This window comes from Anopheles ziemanni (genome assembly GCF_943734765.1).
Source record: "Anopheles ziemanni chromosome X unlocalized genomic scaffold, idAnoZiCoDA_A2_x.2 X_unloc_19, whole genome shotgun sequence".
Lineage (NCBI taxonomy): Eukaryota > Metazoa > Arthropoda > Insecta > Diptera > Culicidae > Anopheles > Anopheles ziemanni.
Genome location: NW_026689784.1, coordinates 10,001 through 30,821, shown reverse-complemented (window position 1 = coordinate 30,821; position 20,821 = coordinate 10,001). Strand labels below are relative to the sequence as shown.

The 20,821-nt window shown below is 46.2% G+C and overlaps 1 non-coding gene across 1 annotated transcript; it reads left to right on the top strand.

The window, feature by feature from the left end:
• The first annotated feature begins 20,368 nt into the window (after positions 1-20,368).
• LOC131291901 (5.8S ribosomal RNA) lies at positions 20,369-20,523 on the top strand. The gene has a single exon (XR_009189639.1). It is a non-coding gene; the product is annotated as a 5.8S ribosomal RNA (ribosomal RNA).
• Positions 20,524-20,821: the final 298 nt, after the last annotated feature.

Genomic DNA, 20,821 nt, shown 5'->3' with positions numbered 1-20,821 from the left:
AGAAATACACTTCCAAGTTACCACACAAGCAAGCAAGATGGCCTAGTGATGGATCCATATGATATGAAGAGAAAAATCGGCTAAGTCCAGGATCCATATAATATGAAGAGAAAAATCGGCTAAGTCCCAGTTTGGGTCTGTCAGAAATACACTTCCAAGTTACCACACAAGCAAGCAAGATGGCCTAGTGATGGATCCATATGATATGAAGAGAAAAATCGGCTAAGTCCCAGATTGGGTCTGTCAGAAATACACTTCCAAGTTACCACACAAGCAAGCAAGATGGCCTAGTGATGGATCCATATGATATGAAGAGAAAAATCGGCTAAGTCCCAGATTGGGTCTGTCAGACATACACTATCAAGTTACCACACAAGCAAGCAAGATGGCCTAGTGATGGATCCATATGATATGAAGAGAAAAATCGGCTAAGTCCCAGATTGGGTCTGTCAGAAATACACTTCCAAGTTATCACATGAGCAAGCAAGATGGCCTAGTGATGGATCCATATAATATGCAGAGAAAAATCGGCTAAGTCCCAGATTGGGTCTGTCAGAAATACACTTCCAAGTTACCACATGAGCAAGCAAGTTACCACATGAAGAGAAAGCCGGCAAAGTCTGGGAATGTTACCACATGAACTGGAAAATGGGCAAAAACCTACCTTCACAGGGAACGTGAATAAGTAAGGCTGTAGACATCGGATCGACAAGCCAAAGACTGATATGGAAAGGAAATGAGTAGTACTAGCTTTCCTGAGAGTTGCAGAGCTTAGACTGCATATGAACGGAAGATATTAAGCGTCAAAGTCAGAAAAGTTGCCCGAAGGAACACAAGTTCCAACTTAGAGCATGAATACCGCCTAGACGGTAGGAGGTACGGCCAGGCTGAGGAATAAGAAAATGTTGGCCAACATGTTCCCTAACTATCCCCCGAAGACCGCAAAGCAATCCAACATCAACCAAGAAAGTTATAGCCCGATCAAGGAAACACCTACTTTGCACCGATTTTGCACCAAATACATGTACCAAGCACCTTCGGTTGCATACCTGCAGGGGCTTACCATAGTAGGCCATGGAAGACCGATATACCGAACATAATCACTTTCTATCTCCTCGGGTGTTGGAGGTAGCGCTTTGCGGTACAAGAACGAAAGTTAGACCATATCTTGGTGCATCTTTTTGCCCAAAAACACAAGACCCTATCTACCAAGGCAAGAAAGTTGTGTGGGGACAAAATGTCCAAAAGTGCCCAAAGTGGCACACTTGAACCATATATTCGAGAAAAACACAAGTGTGGGCCCGAGCTAGCAAGTTGAAATGTTCTGACCGTCAGTAGCCCTAGTTGAGGTGCACTTATCATTATATAAGGCCAACGTGCCAGCTAGTCTCTAAAGGGGCGATATGGGTGTTCCAAGGTTTGTACCCAATTGAGGAAAAAACAGGGTAAGGTACGGTGTACCGCGAATAACTCGGGCTATAGATGTCCGATCGATGAGTTTGGCATATGTATGGAAAGGTCTCGACGAGACCTAACTACCCTGAAAGTATGAAGGCAAAGACTTGAATGACCGGGAAGTAATTAAGTGCACAAGTGGTAAAGTTGCACCAAAGTCCATGTTACCCGAAGTGGTACATGAACACCCAATATTCGACCAAAACACAAGTTTAGAGACGAGCTAGCGAGCTACATTGTTCAGACCGTCAGTAGCCCGCATCAAGACACGCATTTCATTATATTGAGCCTAGCCGCTAGCTCGACTCGAAGTCGGTCATATGGTTGGTTGATGGTTTGGACCGACCACGTGGTGTACCAAGGTGATGTACCTTTCATGAATTAAAACTCTGGCTGTATGGCACTGAGCGACAAGCTAAGGTGTAATTTGGAATAGTCTTGAGTGGGACTATTTAGGAAAAATGCGAACAAAAAATCACAAAGTCCTTGGGCGAAGCTATTAGCGAAACATAGAGCAAATTGGTACCAAAAACTATGGAAATGGGACTTGAGTCAAAAATAACCGCAAGTTGGAGAAGAGATAGCAAGCTTGCGTAGAACAATTATATTTGGTGCATGGTATCACCAACAAAAAAGTATATGGGGCCAAGGTGCTGGCTGGCCTCCAAAGTGGAGATATGGGCGATCCAAAGTTTGTACCCAAGTACGAACAAGTATGGAAAAAACAGGGTAAGGTACCAAGTACCATTAATAACTTCGGCTGTAGATGGCCGAGCGAGGCAAACGGCTCACCGTTGGAAAGGTCTTGGGGAGACCTATCTACCCTGAAAGTTTCATGAGGCTGAGTTGAAATACCACGGAGATAGTAGGTGATGATGGTCCAATTCGGGGACCAAGTCGCAGGAAATGGCACTTGACCAAAATCACCCTTGGAAGGTGAATACCGGCTTACCGGTAAGAGATAGCGACTTGGCGTAGAATATTCATAAGTTGGGCGTGTAGAGATGCAACTTTTATTATATGGGGCCAACCCGGTCAGGGTGCTCCAAGTCGGTCGTTTGGTCGGTTTATGGTTTGGGCCGACCACGTGGTGTGCCAAGTTGAGGTACCTTTCATGAATTATAACTTGGTCAGTTTGCCACCGAGCGACAAGCTGCGGTGTGTTTTGGAATGGTCTTGAGTGGGACTATCAAGGAAAAATACCAATCGAAAATCAGCTTGTCCATGGCCGAAGCTATTAGTGAAACATATAGCAAAATGGGTCCAAAAACGAATGAAATGGGAATTGGACCAAGAATAACGGCAAGTTGGAGAAGAGATAGCAAGTTGGCGTAGAACAATTATATTTGGTGCATGGCATGACCAACAAAAAAGTATATGGGGCCAAGGTGCTAGCTGGCCTCCAAAGTGGAGATATGGGCGATCCAAAGTTTGTACCCAAGTACGAACAAGTATGGAAAAAACAGGGTAAGGTACCAAGTACCATTAATAACTTCGGCTGTAGATGGCCGAGCGAGGCAAACGGCTCACCGTTGGAAAGGTCTTGGGGAGACCTATCTACCCTGAAAGTTTCATGAGGCTGAGTTGAAATACCACGGAGATAGTAGGTGATGATGGTCCAATTCGGGGACCAAGTCGCAGGAAATGGCACTTGACCAAAATCACCCTTGGAAGGTGAATACCGGCTTACCGGTAAGAGATAGCGACTTGGCGTAGAATATTCATAAGTTGGGCGTGTAGAGATGCAACTTTTATTATATGGGGCCAACCCGGTCAGGGTGCTCCAAGTCGGTCGTTTGGTCGGTTTATGGTTTGGGCCGACCACGTGGTGTGCCAAGTTGAGGTACCTTTCATGAATTATAACTTGGTCAGTTTGCCACCGAGCGACAAGCTGCGGTGTGTTTTGGAATGGTCTTGAGTGGGACTATCAAGGAAAAATACCAATCGAAAATCAGCTTGTCCATGGCCGAAGCTATTAGTGAAACATATAGCAAAATGGGTCCAAAAACGAATGAAATGGGAATTGGACCAAGAATAACGGCAAGTTGGAGAAGAGATAGCAAGCTTGCGTAGAACAATTATATTTGGTGCATGGTATCATCAACAAAAAAGTATATGGGGCCAAGGTGCTAGCTGGCCTCCAAAGTGGAGATATGGGCGATCCAAAGTTTGTACCCAAGTACGAACAAGTATGGAAAAAACAGGGTAAGGTACCAAGTACCATTAATAACTTCGGCTGTAGATGGCCGAGCGAGGCAAACGGCTCACCGTTGGAAAGGTCTTGGGGAGACCTATCTACCCTGAAAGTTTCATGAGGCTGAGTTGAAAGACCACGGAGATATTAGGTGATGATGGTCCAATTCGGGGACCAAGTCGCAGGAAATGGCACTTGACCAAAATCACCCTTGGAAGGTGAATACCGGCTTACCGGTAAGAGATAGCGACTTGGCGTAGAATATTCATAAGTTGGGCGTGTAGAGACGCAACTTTCATTATATGGGGGCAACCCGGTCAGGGTGCTCTAAGTCGGTCGTTTGGTCGGTTTATGGTTTGGGCCGACCACGTGGTGTACCAAGTTGAGGTACCTTTCATGAATTATAACTCGGTCAGTTTGCCACCGAGCGACAAGTTGCGGTGTGTTTTGGAATGGTCTTGAGTGGGACTATCAAGGAAAAATACAAGTAGAAAATCAGCTTGTCCATGGCCGAAACTATTAGTGAAACATATAGCAAAATGGGTCCAAAAACGAATGAAATGGGTCTTGGACCAAGAATAACGGCAAGTTGGAGAAGAGATAGCAAGTTGGCGTAGAACAATTATATTTGGTGCATGGTATGACCAACAAAAAAGTATATGGGGCCAAGGTGCTGGCTGGCCTCCAAAGTGGAGATATGGGCGATCCAAAGTTTGTACCCAAGTATGGCAAAAACTGGTAGAGGTACCTTTCATGAATTACTGCTCAGGCTGTATGGCACTTAGCGGGACGCTTGGCTCTGGTATGGAATAGTCTTGAGTGGGACTATCAAGGAAAAATACGAACAAAAAATCACCATGTCCACGGACGAAGGTATTAGCGAAACTTAGAGCGAAATTGCGACCAAGTCGCTGGAAATGGCCTTTGGACCAAGTATACCGTCAAGGCGGTACGAGATAGCGAGTTGACTTGGAATATTTATAAGTTTGCCTCCACGAGACGAAAGTTTAGTTATATGGGGCCAACCCGCTCAGGGTTGTCCAAGTCGGTCATATGGCTGATCGAAATTTTCGACCAAGTACTGAGAAAACAGGGTAAGGTACCGTGTACCTCGAATAACTTTGGCTGTAGATGTCCGAGCGAGGCAAACGGCATAGCGTTGGAAAGGTCTTGAGGTGTTCTAGGCACCCTGAAAGTTTGAAAAGGCTATCTGGAAAACTCGTGGAGATATCAGAGAAACATTGGGCCCAAAAGATACCAAGTCGCAGGAAATGGGGCCTCCAAGAACACCCTAAAATCCCAATTACGGCTAAGTTGCAGGCCAGCTAGCGAAGTGAAATGTTCTAGGCATAACTAGAACACGTTAATGCGCAACTTTTTGAATCAGAACTTTTTTCGATATCTGGCCCCCAAAGGGGGGATATGGGCGATCAAAGGATTTTTCCAAGTTTCGGTACTTTTTACGGTATCGCTCATAGCTCCGGCTGTACGCAAGCAAATGGCAACCTAAGATATGATTTGGAAAGGTAAAGAGTAGTACTAACTTACGTTAGAACACAGCGAAGCGCTATCGGTTCATGGCAAGGCCGATATAAGCAGTCAAAGATGAAAAATGTTGACAAAATGAACAAAAATTACCTTGGTACGCGAATAGCGGCCAGGGATGAAGAGGTACGAAGGTGGTGTAGAAAAATTATAATTAGGGCTTGGTACGCTCTAAAAGTTTGCCGAAGACTGCAAAGCGCTCAGACCCATAGAAAGTGGCCATTTGGGCCGAACAGTGCGTGCAAAGAGGTGAAAATGCAAAAATTGCACTTTGGGGGGCGATTTGCGGGGGGAAGGAGGGGTCGGAGGGCAAAATGTCCCTTGACCAAAAAGTCTTATCTCGTCGAGATCTACAACATTGCCGAAGACCGCAAAGCGCTAGCTCGCAATCGAAAAATCGAGAATTTGAAAATTTTCTAAGTCTTGGGCTCCCTAAGGAAAAGTTTCAAAAATCACGTTTGTCCCCAATTTTGAAGGGGAAGGAGTCGGTTCCGGGGCATGGTGTCTTCGGCAAAAAGTCTTATCTTTTTGCGTACTTTCGACTAGTTCAATAAAAATTTTTGACCCAAAATTTGTTCGGCGGACCCCTAGGTCGAAAAACCCGAAAAAAGTCGAAAAAAGTCGAAAATGTCGAAAAATGAGAAAACCTCATATTCGGACTCTACACGAGCCCCAGATATTGAAAAGTGAAATCCGCGGTCGATTTGGAACAAAAAATTGACCTAGGCAAAGTTGTATGGAGGTAGGGACCCCTGAGAAAAAAGTTTGGTCCCGAGGCTCCTTGGACCACCAAGTCCCTAGGTCGGACCAAAATCGGAAAAAATCCGACCAAAGTCGAAAGTGTCGAAAATTTTAAAAAACCCCTTTTGGGGCCCTATGGCCTCCCTAGATAATGAAAAGTGAGGTCCGCGGCCGATCCGGAAGAAAAACTTGACCTAGGGAAACTTGTATGACGGTGGGGACCCAAAAAAATTTCGATGAGTGTAGTTTAGACAGGCCGGAAAATGTATCGGTGGTCCGTATCAAGGGACGTCTTTTAGTTCCATGGGGTGGTGGTCGTCGAACAAAGTCGCCTAGGTCGACCACCAGAAAGACCAGTCGTGTTGTAATGGATGTTTTGACCACTTTACTAGGGAAACCTAGTAGGTCGAAGCAAATTTGGGGTTCGAGATGAGTTGGTGAAAGTTGGTCCAACCTAGGTGTGCTTGGTGGAGGTTGACCATGAAAGTAGAGCATGATGGGAATGACCATAACTTTGGTTCTAGATGTCGGATCGGTACACTTTCGGCAGTTTTGGAAAGGTGAAGGCCTGCTCTAGCTATGTTTCCTACCAAGCTGAGCGCCTACTAGTGACCCGGAGGAGGTATTAAGGGTCAAAGGCAAAAAGGGGTACCCTAAAGTGCGTGTGACCAAGAAAATGGGAAAAACGGTATCGCCTATAGCTCAGGCTGTATGGCTCGGATCGGAAAGCTTGGATATGCGTTGGAAAGGTCTTGACGAGCGCTAGCTATGTGTCCTACCAAGCGAAGCGCTAGGTGTTGAGCAAGTCGGTCATATTAGAGGGCAAAGGTGAAAAATGGTGGTTTAGAGGCGAAAATTCTTCTTATGATCGAAAATAGCGGGCGAACGATAAGAGCTACGAACACGGCGTAGAACAATCATAAGTACGTTACCACAAGACCTAACTTTGGCCAATATAGAGCGAGAAGATCGGAGGTACCCATCAGGGTGATATGGCTGGTTCAAAGTTGGACCAAAACGAGACTTGAGAAATGGATTGAAACACGGTATCGCGAATAACTCAGGCTGTATGGAACGGATCGACAAGCTTAGATCAGTGTTGGAAAGGTCGAACCGAGCGCTAACTATAATCCCAAACAACCGAAGCGCTAAGTGTTGAGCAAAACTGAGTTATTAAGCGACAAAGTGGAAAAATAATACCAAAATGGCCAAAAATCACACAAGACCAAGAATACCGAGCAAGCGGTAAGAGATAGCGGGTTGACGTAGAATACTTATAAGTTTGCCTCTACGAGACCTAAAAGTCGTCCATAGAAAGCGAGAAGATCGGACCACTCTGGAAGGGTGATACGAGTGGTCAAAAATTAGCAAAAATGAAACATGGCTAAAATGGATTTGACTTGTGCACCATGTAGCTCCGGCTGTATGGCATGGATTGTAGAGCTAGGATATGTTTTGGAAAGGTAACACCCAGCGCTAGATACGACTAGAAGAAAGCAAAGCGCTAACAAGCATGATTTGGAAGTTATTAAGCGTCAAAGTCGAAAAATGTTACCAAAATTGAAACTCGAGTACATTGGGCCAAAAAGTACAAGTTGTGAAATTTGGACTTACGAGTAAAATACCGAGCAGGCGGTAAGAGATAGAGACTTGGTGTAGAACAATTATAAGTTGGGCATGTTATAACCTATATTTGGCCCGAACATAGTCTCGAGATCGGTGGTACCTAAAAGGGTGGTACAGGTGTTAGATGGTTTTCCCAGAGCATAAGCTCCACATGATATGGAAAACGGGAAACATCATAACTTCGGCTGTATGGCATGGAATGGAACGAACAAGGTATCGATGGAAAGAGAAAAGGTAGCGCTAACTATAATTCCTTCCAAGCAAAGCGCTAGCATGTGACCGTTTGGGTGTTATTGTGAGTCAAAGTCTGAAATTGTTACCACGAGAGGCGAAAATCCAACTAAGTCCATGAATACCGGGCTGGCGGTAAGAGATACGGCTTGGCCGTAGAACATTTATAAGTTGGCCAAGACAAGGCCTAAGTTTCGTCCATAGACGACAAGAAGATCGAAGATACCTGAAGGTGAGATATGGGCGTCCCAAAGTGGGCCTTTGAAAAAGTGACAAACTTCCCTTATAACAGCATACACCAAATATCTCTGGCTCTATGGCACCGAATAAGAAGTTGAGCTCAGCGATAGAAAGGTGATAGTCAGCGCTAAATATCATTGGAACAGAGTGAAGCGCTAAAGGGAAAGGATCTTGGTGATATAAGGTGACAAAGTCGAGAAAAGTTGCCTCAAAATCATGAAAAATGTGAAAAAATGGCTAAGTCCCGGGTGCCTTAAGGGCAGGTTGATCGAATGTACCGAGCTGGCGGTACGAGATAGAGACTTGGTGTAGAACAATTATATGTTTGGCATGGCAAGACCTACATTTGGCCAATACAAAGTGAGAAGATCAAAGAAACCCGTAAGGGTGATATTGGTGTCCAAAGGTAAAAAGCACTAAGTCTTGGGAAACTTATATGAAGAAAAAGGACCCTGATGGGCCATATGGAATTGATCGAAAAATCGGCTAAGTCCCAAAATGGGGATGTCAGAACTACACTCATATGTTACCACATGAAGCAAGGCAAACTTATATGAAGCAAAGGACCCTGATGGGTCATATGGTATTTTACGAAAAATCGGCTAAGTCCAAAAATGGGGATGTCAGAACTACACTAAAATGTTACCACACCAAGCAAGGCAAACTTATATGAAGGCAAGGACCCTGATGGGTCATATGGTATGGATCGAAAAATCGGCTAAGTCCCAAAATGGGGATGTCAGAACTACACTCAAATGTTACCACACCAAGCAAGGCAAACTTATATGAAGCAAAGGACCCTGATGGGTCATATGGTATTGATCGAAAAATCGGCTAAGTCCCAAAATGGGGATGTCAGAACTACACTCATGTGTTACCACACCAAGCAAGGCAAACTTATATGAAGCAAAGGACCCTGATGGGTCATATGGTATTTTACGAAAAATCGGCTAAGTCCCAAAATGGGGATGTCAGAACTACACTCAAATGTTACCACACCAAGCAAGGCAAACTTATATGAAGGAAAGGACCCTGATGGGTCATATGGTATTTTACGAAAAATCGGCTAAGTCCCAAAATGGGGATGTCAGAACTACACTCAAATGTTACCACATCAAGCAAGGCAAACTTGTATGAAGGAAAGGACCCTGATGGGTCATATGGTATTTTACGAAAAATCGGCTAAGTCCCAAAATGGGGATGTCAGAACTACACTCAAATGTTACCACACCAAGCAAGGCAAACTTATATGAAGCAAAGGACCCTGATGGGTCATATGGTATTTTACGAAAAATCGGCTAAGTCCCAAAATGGGGATGTCAGAACTACACTCAAATGTTACCACACCAAGCAAGGCAAACTTATATGAAGCAAAGGACCCTGATGGGTCATATGGTATTGATCGAAAAATCGGCTAAGTCCCAAAATGGGGATGTCAGAACTACACTCAAATGTTACCACACCAAGCAAGGCAAACTTATATGAAGGCAAGGACCCTGATGGGTCATATGGTATTTTACGAAAAATCGGCTAAGTCCCAAAATGGGGATGTCAGAACTACACTCAAATGTTACCACACCAAGCAAGGCAAACTTATATGAAGCAAAGGACCCTGATGGGTCATATGGTATTTTACGAAAAATCGGCTAAGTCCCAAAATGGGGATGTCAGAACTACACTCAAATGTTACCACACCAAGCAAGGCAAACTACCTAGGTGAACCCTAGGAAGAAACACGGACCAAGTCAGATGGCCTAAGTCAAGAGTACAAGTGACCTAGGCAAAGTTGTATGGCGCTGAGGACCCTGAAAAATCTGGTTAGTGTAGTTTAGACAGGGTAGGTTTTTGGGTCGGCTGAACCTCCTTATTTTGGGTTTTGACCTCCTCAAGAAGCTACACCTAGGCAAACTGCCTAGGGTGAAAGTGCGAAGACCAATCGAATAGTAAGACAAGTTTTGACCGATCGCCCTAGGCAAGCTTGTATGAAGAAAGGGACCCTATGGGTCATATGGAAATACATGAAAAATCGGCTAAGTCCCAAAATTGGGATGTCTGAACTACACTAAAAAGTTACCACATGAAGCAAGGCAAAGTACCTAGGTGAACCTTAGGAAGAAACACGGACCAAGTCAGATGGCCTAAGTCAAGAGTACAAGTGACCTAGGCAAAGTTGTATGGCGCTGAGGACCCTGAAAAATCTGGTTAGTGTAGTTTAGACAGGGTAGGTTTTTGGGTCGGCTGAACCTCCTTATTTTGGGTTTTGACCTCCTCAAGAAGCTACACCTAGGCAAACTGCCTAGGGTGAAAGTGCGAAGACCAATCGAATAGTAAGACAAGTTTTGACCGATCGCCCTAGGCAAGCTTGTATGAAGAAAGGGACCCTACGGGTCATATGGAAATACATGAAAAATCGGCTAAGTCCCAAAATTGGGATGTCAGAACTACACTAAAAAGTTACCACATGAAGCAAGGCAAAGTACCTAGGTGAACCCTAGGAAGAAACACGGACCAAGTCAGATGGCCTAAGTCAAGGGTACAAGTGACCTAGGCAAAGTTGTATGGCGCTGAGGACCCTGAAAAATCGGGTTAGTGTAGTTTAGACAGGGTAGGTTTTTGGGTCGGCTGAACCTCCTTATTTTGGGTTTTGACCTCCTCAAGAAGCTACACCTAGGCAAACTGCCTAGGGTGAAAGTGCGAAGACCAATCGAATAGTAAGACAAGTTTTGACCGATCGCCCTAGGCAAGCTTGTATGAAGAAAGGGACCCTATGGGTCATATGGAAATACATGAAAAATCGGCTAAGTCCCAAAATTGGGATGTCTGAACTACACTAAAAAGTTACCACATCAAGCAAGGCAAAGTACCTAGGTGAACCCTAGGAAGAAACACGGACCAAGTCAGATGGCCTAAGTCAAGAGTACAAGTGACCTAGGCAAAGTTGTATGGCGCTGAGGACCCTGAAAAATCGGGTTAGTGTAGTTCTGACAGGGGAGGTTTCTGGGTCGGCTGAACCTCCTTATTTCGGGTTTTGGCCTCCTCAAGAAGACAGACCTAGGCAAACTGCCTAGGGTGAAAGTGCGAAGACCAATCGAATAGTAAGACAAGTTTTGACCGATCGCCCTAGGCAAGCTTGTATGAAGAAAGGGACCCTACGGGTCATATGGAAATACATGAAAAATCGGCTAAGTCCCAAAATTGGGATGTCAGAACTACACTAAAAAGTTACCACATGAAGCAAGGCAAAGTACCTAGGTGAACCCTAGGAAGAAACACGGACCAAGTCAGATGGCCTAAGTCAAGGGTACAAGTGACCTAGGCAAAGTTGTATGGCGCTGAGGACCCTGAAAAATCGGGTTAGTGTAGTTCAGACAGGGGAGGTTTCTGGGTCGGCCGGACCTCCTTATTTCGGGTTTTGGCCTCCTCAAGAAGACAGACCTAGGCGAACTGCCTAGGGTGAAAGTGCGAAGACCAATCGAATAGTAAGACAAGTTTTGACCGATCGCCCTAGGCAAGCTTGTATGAAGAAAGGGACCCTACGGGTCATATGGAAATACATGAAAAATCGGCTAAGTCCCAAAATTGGGATGTCAGAACTACACTAAAAAGTTACCACATGAAGCAAGGCAAAGTACCTAGGTGAACCCTAGGAAGAAACACGGACCAAGTCAGATGGCCTAAGTCAAGGGTACAAGTGACCTAGGCAAAGTTGTATGGCGCTGAGGACCCTGAAAAATCGGGTTAGTGTAGTTCAGACAGGGGAGGTTTCTGGGTCGGCCGGACCTCCTTATTTCGGGTTTTGGCCTCCTCAAGAAGACAGACCTAGGCGAACTGCCTAGGGTGAAAGTGCGAAGACCAATCGAATAGTAAGACAAGTTTTGACCGATCGCCCTAGGCAAGCTTGTATGAAGAAAGGGACCCTACGGGTCATATGGAAATACATGAAAAATCGGCTAAGTCCCAAAATTGGGATTTCTGAACTACACTAAAAAGTTACCACATCAAGCAAGGCAAAGTACCTAGGTGAACCCTAGGAAGAAACACGGACCAAGTCAGATGGCCTAAGTCAAGGGTACAAGTGACCTAGGCAAAGTTGTATGGCGCTGAGGACCCTGAAAAATCGGGTTAGTGTAGTTCAGACAGGGGAGGTTTCTGGGTCGGCCGGACCTCCTTATTTCGGGTTTTGGCCTCCTCAAGAAGACAGACCTAGGCGAACTGCCTAGGGTGAAAGTGCGAAGACCAATCGAATAGTAAGACGAGTTTTGACCGATCGCCCTAGGCAAGCTTGTATGAAGAAAGGGACCCTATGGGTCATATGGAAATATATGAAAAATCGGCTAAGTCCCAAAATTGGAATGTCAGAACTACACTAAAAAGTTACCACATTAGCAAGGCAGACTTGTATGAAGAACGGGACCCTGGTGAAAGTAGCAAATATCCCAAATCGAACATGAATATTAAACACACAAGAGTACGAACATAAAGGAACACGGACCAAGCGTACCGAGAGAATCGGTACTATAGAGCCCTCGTGGTTCTACACAAAGACTTTATGTTCGGGGTTCACACCCCAAATCGAACGTGGAATTTACTTTCTGATGGTCATGCGGTCGTCCAAAGGGGTCTAGTATCCTGGGATGACAAGCATCACGGGCACAGCTCGTATCAAAACAGTCGAAGAGGCCCGCGAAAGCTTGCTTTCCATGGCTATGCGATGCACAAATTGAGTTTACTCACCGTAGTATAAAACGAACGAACCGAACCTATCCGAGTAGGGATAATGGGCGCAGTAACATACTTCTGTGACCCAGCGAGAGTTGAACGAGGTGACATGAACTGTCAGTGGCTTATATCAGATGGGATACATACATGAGATTGCTTTCAAATCTACACTCGAAAACCTAACCAAGTAAAAGCGAACGTGGGGAGGATTCGAAACTGGTAACGAAATCTTAAGCTGGAAAGAGTCATCACTATGGATACATATTATGCGAAACCAATCAAGTGCTCATTACTGATCCAAAACCGAAGAGCACTAGTGAACACCTTAATCTCACCCTAGTTCACATCCAAGTGATCGACCACGTGTGTGAAGCAAAGACCAATCGAATTCCTGAATGAACCGAACACTATGAACAAATGGCCAAAAACGTTATAACTATCCAAACATACTACTATCTAGCGAAAGTCATCACGATGGAACCATACCATGATCTTTAACCTATAGCGCTCACCATATTCCTACCCAGAGTGCAAGTGAACAGATTGCTCACCCCTACCCAGTTCACAACCACGTGATCGACTAACATACCGAGGTTACCACAAGTCAAAGTTATACGTTTACAAGCGCAAGACCAATCGAAAACCCCGAAAGCAATCTCGACCCAAAATGTATTATCCGTGAGTGTAGTCGAGTCTCGTACTCGTCATCTGTAATCGTCGGATAGAATATCCAGTACACGGTTGTCTTTCCAAATGAAATCTACATACAGAACTCGCTCTTGGCAAATGGGTGGCATTGGCGCAATCAGGAGCGAGTTCCCGTCCGGGTGCCAAGTGATTGGCAAATGTCTGGGGGAAAGCAACCATATGTTGATTTGTCTGTTAGTGTACTGGGTGTTTGAGGTATGTAGTATCCACGCTTGGTTGGGTGTGTCAGAGGACCGTGAATGCGTTCGCAACCCCAATTGGGGTACATCGGGAATGATTTTGTGGAACCGATGTGCCCGGCACACACTAAGTTTTGTTGCAAGTTAATAGTGTGCCATGTCCGGGGGGGTTGTGATTAAACTCTGGTGAATTGCGTACTGTGGTGATTGGGGTATGAAAGCCCCGCAGTTGCAATGATCGGACGCGCCTAGCGTGTCCTTTAGTTGATGGTAGGGAAATGAAGGCCCTTGTCAGCTCACCTAAGTATTCATGGAAGTTTGGCATAAGGTCGCTGTGGTAGGGGTATGAAGGCCCCGTCAGCGCATGCACAATCGGGCGCACGAGCGCTTAGCGGAGTCGAATGCCGCTCAAGTGCCTGTCCGGTGCATCGGGTGTGTGTGTGATACGAGGGCAATGAGGTTCGCACGGGGGCTCGCCTCCCGTGTGCTACCGGACTTGACAACATATAGAACGTGGTGTTTGCTCCTCCGGGTGCAATGGGACAATGAACATTCGAACGCAAAGTCGGAATTCTGGTTGATCCTACCAGTAATATACGCTCGTCTCAAAGGTTAAGCCATGCATGTCTAAGTACAAACAGATTTAATGTGAAACCGCATAAGGCTCAGTATAACAGCTATAATTTACGAGATCATCAACCTAGTTACTTGGATAACTGTGGAAAATCTAGAGCTAATACATGCAACATGCCAGGACCCTCGCGGGAACTGGTGCACTTATTAGTCAAACCAATCGCGGGTTCTCCGTGTCATTGAGTTGAAGTCTGGATAATGATGCTGATCGTATGGTCTCGCACCGACGACAGATCTCGCAAATATCTGCCCTATCAACTATGGATGGTAGTATAGAGGACTACCATGGTTGCAACGGGTAACGGGGAATCAGGGTTCGATTCCGGAGAGGGAGCCTGAGAAATGGCTACCACATCCAAGGAAGGCAGCAGGCGCGTAAATTACCCAATCCCGGGACGGGGAGGTAGTGACGAGAAATAACAATATGAAACTCTTTAATGATGTTTCATAATTGGAATGAGTAGAGCATAAATCCTTCTACGAGGATCAAGTGGAGGGCAAGTCTGGTGCCAGCAGCCGCGGTAATTCCAGCTCCACTAGCGTATATTAAAATTGTTGCGGTTAAAACGTTCGAAGTTGATACTTGTCCAACACAGTCCGGCTCCGCCGACCCGGTCAACCCGTGGTCGGTGGGCCAAGTCGGAATCTGGTTGCGACTCAATGGTGTGGTAGGGCACCAAGTCTGTGTCATGGTGTGCCCTTCAACGGGTGCAAGTGTAACATAGAGCTCGACCGCTCACGTTTACCTTGAACAAATTAGAGTGCTTAAAGCAGGGTGCCCAAACGCCCTAGAATAATCTTGCATGGAATAATGGAATACGACCTTGGTCTAATCTTTCATTGGTTTGTACTCAGACCGGAGGTAATGATTAACAGAAGTAGTTGGGGACACTAGTATTACGGCGCGAGAGGTGAAATTCGTAGACCGTCGTAAGACTAACTAAAGCGAAGGCATTTGTCAAGGATGCTTTCTTTAATCAAGAACGAAAGTTAGAGGATCGAAGGCGATTAGATACCGCCCTAGTTCTAACCGTAAACGATGCCAACTAGCAATTGGGAGACGCTACAACCAGGTGCTCTCAGTAGCTTCCGGGAAACCAAAGTCAGGTTCCGGGGGAAGTATGGTTGCAAAGTTGAAACTTAAAGGAATTGACGGAAGGGCACCACAATGAAATGGAGCTTGCGGTTCAATTTGACTCAACACGGGAAAACTTACCAGGTCCGAACTTATGGAGGTGAGACAGATTAATAGCTCTTTCTCAAATTTAAGGGTAGTGGTGCATGGCCGTTCTTAGTTCGTGGATTGATTTGTCTGGTTAATTCCGATAACGAACGTGACTCACATATGCTAACTAGAACGCAGTCAGCGTTAATGCGTCGATGCCGATTGGAACGGGTTAGGACCTTTCGGTGGAGTATGACCTGACACCTTCGCTGTTCGTGTGCGCAAGTGCACTTACGGTACGCTGCTTAGCAGGACAATTTGTGTTTAGCAAAATGAGATCGAGCGATAACAGGTCCGTGATGCCCTTAGATGTTCTGGGCTACACGCGTGCTACAATGTGGGTAGCAGCGTGTCTCCTATTCCGAGAGGAACGGGAAATCACTCAAATACTCACTTAGTAGGGATTATGGATTGCAATGGTCCATATGAACTCGGAACTTCTAGTAAGTGCTGGTCATCAGCCAGCGTTGAATACGTCCCTGCCCTTTGTACACACCGCCCGTCGCTACTACCGATGGATTATTTAGTGAGGTCTTTGGAGATGATCGTTCGCTGAATCCTCGTGAACCGCGTCTGCTTTATCGAAGTTGACCGAACTTGATGATTTAGAGGAAGTAAAAGTCGTAACAAGGTTTCCGTAGGTGAACCTGCGGAAGGATCATTAGTGGCCAAGTGATCCTTCCAGAAGTCCGAACCTGCGGGTTGAGACTTCGGCACAAGTTGCCATATGATAATTGACGAAACACTATAGAAGTCCGAACCTGCGGGTTGAGACTTCGGCACAAGTTGCCATATGATAATTGACGAAACACTATAGAAGTCCGAACCTGCGGGTTGAGACTTAGGCACACGTTGCCTTATACATGACTTCGAACAAATACACAAGTCCGAACCTGCGGGTTGAGACTTAGGCACAAGTTGCCTTATACATGACTTCGAACAAATACACAAGTCCGAACCTGCGGGTTGAGACTTAGGCACAAGTTGCCATATGAAAGTTGACGAAACACTAACAAGTCCGAACCTGCGAGTTGAGACTTAGGCACACGTTGCCTTATACATGACTTCGAACAAATACACAAGTCCGAACTTGCGGGTTGAGACTTAGGCACAAGTTGCCTTATACATACATTGGCCAAATAAACAGAAGTCCGAACCTGCGGGTTGAGACTTAGGCACAAGTTGCCATATTATATTCGATCAAACACTAAGTAGTCCGAACCTGCGGGTTGAGACTCAAGACCGTAACAAGATGTAACTATACAAGTCCGAACCTAAGGGTTGAGACTTAATGCGATCTAGATACCAAGTTGACATCCAATACCTGTTGAGCAAAACCAAAGATTCCCTGTTCTCGAATGATTACACTATATAACAGGGAATCATGAAGAAATCAAGCAAGCGTGAAACAAAGTCATCACTTGGGCATGCTCGATAGCCAACCACATGACCTTAACCTAAGAGAGCATGCAAACCACATGATACCTATAAACGATTAACCCGCCCTAGTTCAATCGTTCACCAAGTGATGACTTCAGTATGGCTAAGAGAAAAACTTTTGAATGGGAAAAACTCTAAGTCCGAACCTCCGGGTTGAGACTTCCGCGTCGGAGGTGGGCGCACCTCCTATCCGAAAGATGGTGAATCAGGGGTGTTCGATCAGCAATGGTCGGATGCCCCGTCGTAGTCCAACTATGACAATCCATGTCAAGACCTCCGGGTTGAGACTTCCGCGTCCGGAGGTACGCGTACCGCCTACCCGAAAGATGGTGAATCAGGGGTGTTCGATCAGCAATGGTCGGAGGCCCCGTCGTAGTCCAACTATGACAATCAAAGTCAAGACCTCCGGGTTGAGACTTCCGCGTCCGGAGGTACGCGTACCGCCTACCCGAAAGATGGTGTGCTTCTGGGGTATTCGATGAGTCGGATACCCCGTCGTAGTCCAACTATGACAATACAAAGTCAAGACCTCCGGGTTGAGACTTCCGCGTCCGGAGGTACGCGTACCGCCTACCCGAAAGATGGTGAATCAGGGGTGTTCGATCAGCAATGGTCGGATGCCCCGTCGTAGTCCAACTATGACAATCAAAGTCAAGACCTCCGGGTTGAGACTTCCGCGTCCGGAGGTACGCGTACCGCCTACCCGAAAGATGGTGTGCTTCTGGGGTATTCGATGAGTCGGATACCCCGTCGTAGTCCAACTATGACAATACAAAGTCAAGACCTCCGGGTTGAGACTTCCGCGTCCGGAGGTACGCGTACCGCCTACCCGAAAGATGGTGTGCTTCTGGGGTATTCGATGAGTCGGATACCCCGTCGTAGTCCAACTATGACAATCAAAGTCAAGACCTCCGGGTTGAGACTTTCTAAGAGTACAAGCATAAAGGAACACGGACCAAGCCGTACCGAGAGAATCGGTACTAGAGCCCTTGTGGTTCTACATTGAGAGAGCCCTCGTGGTTCTCATTAGGGGCTTTATGCAAGAAGTACTCAATACTGTGGTGTGAAGTATAAAGTATAGAGTCCTCCACTGGTCCACGCTGCTCCGGCGGTCCTGGGTAAGATAGTTCATTCTAGCTTGCCCTATGTGGAAGAGGACTCAATACCCTACCTGTTGAGCTTGAAACAAAGTCATCACTTGGGCATGCTCATATTGCCATACAATATTCCATTATCTACTAATGAGCATGCAGCTATATGATTATAACCTGTAAACGATTACCCCGCCGTAGTTCAGCGCTTCAACCAAGTGATGACTTCAGTATGGCTAGTGTGTGAAGTATAAAGTATAGTCCTCCCCTGGTCCACACTGCTTCGGCGGTCCTGGGTAAGATAGTTAGTTCTAGCTTGCCCTATGTGGAAGAGGACACCATACTTAATACTGTGGTGTAATGAACAAAGTATAGTCCTCCACTGGTCCACGCTGCTTCGGCGGTCCTGGGTAAGATAGTTAATTCTAGCTTGCCCTATGTGGAAGAGGGCATACAAGACAAAGTATAGTTCTCCCCTGGTCCACGCTGCTTCGGCGGTCCTGGGTAAGATAGTTAATTCTAGCTTGCCCTATGTGGAAGAGAGCATACATGAACCAAGAACGAAGGTTATGATCGAGGAATGATTCGACAACTAACCGATGGTATGAAATGTGAAGAATTCAAGCAAGCACACAATCAAGTCATCACTTGGGCATGCTCGATAGCCAACCCTATGACATTAACCTAGTAGAGCATGCGAAACCCAATATATATACAAGTAATGTAAACGATGCCTCCCTAGTTCAGCGCTTCAACCAAGTGATGACTTCAGAATGGCTAAATCAAATCGGTTCAAAACATACCATCGGTACCCTATTGAAACACACAAGTCGATATCAAACCTCTTAATTGTGTAGTCCTCCACTGGTCCACGCCGCTGCGGCGGTCCTGGGTAAGATAGTTCATTCTAGCTTGCCCTATGTGGAAGAGGGCACATTACTCAATACTGTGGTGTTATGAACAAAGTATAGTCCTCCTCTGGTCCACGCTGCTTCGGCGGTCCTGGGTAAGATAGTTAATTCTAGCTTGCCCTATGTGGAAGAGGGCATACAAGACAAAGTATAGTTCTCCCCTGGTCCACGCTGCTTCGGCGGTCCTGGGTAAGATAGTTAATTCTAGCTTGCCCTATGTGGAAGAGAGCATACATGAACCAAGAACGAAGGTTATGATCGAGGAATGATTCGACAACTAACCGATGGTATGAAATGTGAAGAATTCAAGCAAGCACACAATCAAGTCATCACTTGGGCATGCTCGATAGCCAACCTCATGACATTAACCTAGTAGAGCATGCAAAAACCAATATATATGTAAACGATGCCTCCCTAGTTCAGCGCTTCAACCAAGTGATGACTTCAGAATGGCTAAATCAAATCGGTTCAAAACATACCATCGGTACCCTATTGAAACACACAAGTCGATATCAAACCTCATGATTGTGTAGTCCTCCACTGGTCCACGCCGCTTCGGCCGTCCTGGGTAAAATGGAACATTCCAGCTTGCCCTATGTGGAAGAGGGCACATTACTCAATACTGTGGTGTGAAGTATAAAGTTCAGTTCTCCCCTGGTCCACGCTGCTTCGGCGGTCCTGGGTAAGATAGTTCATTCTAGCTTGCCCTATGTGGAAGAGGACACTTCATACTTCGTCTCTAAGCGGCGGCTTGACTCCTCCCTACGGGGAACGGGTTTACGCGCACAGCGGCGGCTTACGCACTATGGCAGTCATGGATGCCTTACGTTTCTATGAAAAGTGTGTTCCTCCCCTGGTCCACGCTGCTTCGGCAGTCCTGGGTAAGATAGTTAGTTCTAGCTTGCCCTATGTGGAAGAGGACACGTAGACTTACTGTGGTGTGAAGTATAAAGTTCAGTTCTCCCCTGGTCCACGCCGCTTCGGCCGTCCTGGGTAAAATGGATTCATCCAGCTTGCCCTATGTGGAATGAGGACACTTTATGTTTCGTCTCTAAGCGGCGGCTTGCTCCTCCCTACGGGGAACGGGTATACGCGCACAGCGGCGGCTTACGTTATGGCAGTCATGGATGCCTTACGTTTCCATGAAAAGTGTGTTCCTCCCCTGGTCCACGCTGCTTCGGCAGTCCTGGGTAAGATAGTTAGTTCTAGCTTGCCCTATGTGGAAGAGGACACGTAGACTTACTGTGGTGTGAAGTATAAGGTTCAGTTCTCCCCTGGTCCACGCCGCTTCGGCCGTCCTGGGTAAAATGGATTCATCCAGCTTGCCCTATGTGGAATGAGGACACTTTATGCTTCGTCTCTAAGCGGCGGCTTGCTCCTCCCTACGGGGAACGGGTATACGCGCACAGCGGCGGCTTACGCAAGTTAGTCACCCTCGGCAGTGGATCACTCGGCTCATGGATCGATGAAGACCGCAGCTAACTGCGCGTCATAATGTGAACTGCAGGACACATGAACATTGATAAGTTGAACGCATATTGCACGTCGTGGGAACCTACCATGATGTACAGATGACTGAGCGCTTATATTTGAGAAATGTATCGCATACATTTAACTACGCCGTGACACCCGTCACGAGACGTGCACCATGATGTTAACTAGGGTCGCGACGACCCGCTAGCATTAAAGAACCCGTGGTTTACAATATACTGGCATTGGAATTCGAAGTATTTAGAGCGTCGTGTTCCCGCGTGAGGCGGAAGTACGAGGAGAAGGCGTGCTTGTGGTGTCTGTGGTGGTGTTTACTGATGTCTAGCTTCAGCTTATTTATTTATTTAAATAGAAGCGAAGATGTCAAAGTAGCGTCGAAGCAGCAGCGAATA